Source organism: Triticum dicoccoides, chromosome 7A (assembly GCF_002162155.2).
Source record: "Triticum dicoccoides isolate Atlit2015 ecotype Zavitan chromosome 7A, WEW_v2.0, whole genome shotgun sequence".
In the NCBI taxonomy this organism is placed as follows: Eukaryota; Viridiplantae; Streptophyta; class Magnoliopsida; order Poales; family Poaceae; genus Triticum; species Triticum dicoccoides.
The window spans coordinates 49,044,112-49,047,276 of NC_041392.1; the positions used below are offsets into that span (position 1 = coordinate 49,044,112).

A 3,165-nucleotide genomic window follows, 5' to 3' on the forward strand; every position below is an offset into this window, starting at 1 on the left:
ATCCATTGAGAGATGCCGTCATAAAAGTTTTTCGTGTTTTCAAGAGATGACGTCATGGCGGGTTACAAAAACTTTTGCGAGGATAAGAAGATGGATATTTGTTTAAGTGTTGAAGATTGACAAAGAACAAAGTTCAAAATCAATCTGGGGACTAATGTTGGGGATATAGCTATCAGCTATGACCCGCTCAGGAGGGGCCGGGTCAGCCCCAATGGCGGGTCACAAAGGAAGCCCAATAAACATTCAAGGCCATAGTTTATTAAAGCTTATAGAAGGCCTAAGGCCTAGAGGTGGCTTAAGGCCCAAATATTGTAAACCGCCGTATGTAAGGAAAGACTTGTAAGGAAAGGCATGTAAAAAAAGTCACTGAGCCGGACACGCTGTATGAGCCGGTCGGGACTTTGTAGGCCACCAGGCGTCAACCCGTGTATATAAGGGGACGATCCGGTGGCGACTTAGGGCAAGAAACAAGAGATCGATAACCAAGCCGGCGAACTAGTCTCTTGGTGATTGAAACCCCAGCAATATCAACACAACTAGATGTAGGCTTTTACCTTCATCATAAGGGGCCGAACTAGTATAAAACCTCTAGTGTCCTTTGTCCCGATTAACCCCTTTAATCTTCCTAGTTGCGATGGCCCTATGATTAAGTCCTGTTGCTAGAACATCTGCCGTGACAATTCCACGACATCATTAGTCTGGTATCTTAGAAGACGACCAGGCCCACCACCATGGCTGATTGATCTGGTAGCAGCTGGGCGAGCAAGGTGCAACGTGGTACCTCAAATTAATCACTCCAATCAGTCAATCTGGCAGCTCCACATGGCCGACATGAAGGCTGATGCACGGGTGCACAAATGTAATAGTATCCAATATGTAACCCGCAAAAAAAGGAAAAACATCCCAAATGTAGTGGCATTAGATACTCCATGGTAATAATTCTTGCTTCTCCTGTTTCATTTCTTTCGGACATTTCGTAGCTTATCTAGGCTTCACCCAATGGCGAGAGGCCGGGTTGCGTTGGAATGTTACCATTGGTTGCCTACCACTGAACTGATACGGTAAGGGAGACGTATCAGCTTATGTTTTTTTAGAAGAGGTTGACACGTTCGGCCTCTGCGTCAGTGGGATGCACACATCTGTCTTACGATCAGATTAATCAGCAGAAGCTCTTTGAATCCACGCCGAGATGATCGAGCTATTTAATATACCACGTACTTATCGGGCAACACGGGTACGTATCACGTAGACTATATATGTCCCTGTCACCTACGAACGGATCGCAGCCCCCCAATAATCGAGGCGACACGCCAATCGGCACGTCGAGGTGTCCGAAAGGAACCTCTGCGATCATGTCCATCCCCCACCCCATGGCCATGGTCATCTTGTCATCGTGATTTGAGAGAGGCTCCTGACCCGGCCACGATGAGCTGCCACTACCGACGACGAGGCAAATAATATGCTGCTCCCTGTTCTCGTCCTGTTCTCTGCGTCGGATCATCAGCCGATCCATGTACATCTGCGAAAGAACTGTCAACCCGAGATACTTCGTCTTCTGTCTTTTGATTAGAGGGGAGGCACGTCAGATCAGGCATGTGTTCCATGATGCAACTTGTTGGGCATCGATCGGGTCTCCGCTCTCGCCGACGCTTCCTGTCGTCCAGTAGGCTCCACCCCGGTTGGGTCGCCCGCCATCCAGCTTGGACGTGACCCACTGGCTGTCGACCACTGAACCGAACTGACAGGTTCAGCGGAGAGAGAGCGCCCCGTAGCACACCGTACGTGGCTCATCTTAACCACTAGTACTGCAGATCTTAACCAGTAGTACGTGGCTCATTCTAATCAGTAGCACACCGTACGTGGCTCATCTTAGATTATCTCCAACAGCTGCCCAACGCGGCGCGGGTTAAAAACTACTTTGCCGTGCGCCCATCGTCTGATTTGGCACGGCGGGCAGCCCTGGCTCCAGCAGCCGCGCTAAAATGCAGCGTGCGTGACTCGCCGGCGCGTGCCATATGCTGCATTTTTGTGACACAAAATGGATTTCAAACATTCAAAATGCAATGAACATGGCATAAAATTTCACACAAACAAGTTAGAGAATAAAAGTTCATGTCCACAAGTTCAAATTCGTGCCCACAAGTTCATCCAACCAAGTTCATGACACAAACGAAATACACATAAAGCCTCGTCCTCGTCTTCCTCCGATTCATCGGGTCCAGCTCGTCCTCGTCCTCGTCTTCGTGTTCATCTTCCTCCGATTCATCTGGGGTGCCGGCGTGTGCGTCCATCGGATCCAGCTCGGCGGCGCCGGCGCGCATTGGGCGAAGGTGGCGCGGAGGAGAGAGTGCGACGCCAGCGCTCGAGTGTGCCGCGCGCGAAAGCGGACGCCCTAAATACACAGCGCGTGTTGGCGATTCGGACCGTGCGTTCAACCCTATATGCCGCGCCCGCTGAAGTCACTCTATCGATTGTGTGTGCGCTAAAATGAACAAATTTATAGCGCGGTGCTTGTTTAGCGCGGTTGTTGGAGATGCTCTTAACCAGTAGTACACCGTACGTGGCCCGGTTGGGTCGCCCGCCCGCCATCTAGCTTGGATGTGACCCACTGTATGTCGACCAGTGAACTGAGCTGATAGGTTTGCATGAACAAGGATGTGAATGAACAGTCAAAACGGTTTTGCACCCAAGTCGTTGTAGTATAGTGGTAAGTAGTCCCGCCTGTCACGCGGGTGACCCGGGTTCGATCCCCGGCAACGGCGTTTTTTTCCTTTCCGTTTCACGTAAAAAAGATCCATTCACACGTGACGGAGTACGTGCCTACTGTATCACGGGTAACGCCGGCAGGTGGAGGAGTATCACGTATACATGTCGCCGTCACGTACGTAGCGATCGCCGCCGGCCCCAATAATTCAGGCGACACGCATGTCGGCACGTACGTACTACGCCCATCGGTCATCAAGGTGTCTCAAAGAATAGCGGTGCGATCTTATCGCGTCCTCCCCAAACCCATTGCCCATGGACATTTTGTCGTCGTGACACAAACCAAGGGTGAAGCACGTACTGCTGCTGCTCCTTTGTTCTCGGCCCGTCGACCTGCGAAAGAACAGCCCAACCGAGATGCTACGGCATCAGATATTGTTGGTGCCACTGAGGAGCTGATCA

At 51.1% G+C, this 3,165-nt stretch overlaps 1 non-coding gene across 1 annotated transcript; it reads left to right on the forward strand.

Moving 5' to 3' along the window:
* The first annotated feature begins 2,690 nt into the window (after positions 1-2,690).
* Positions 2,691-2,762, forward strand: TRNAD-GUC. The gene has a single exon. It is a non-coding gene; the product is annotated as a tRNA-Asp (tRNA).
* The last annotated feature ends 403 nt before the right edge of the window (positions 2,763-3,165 follow it).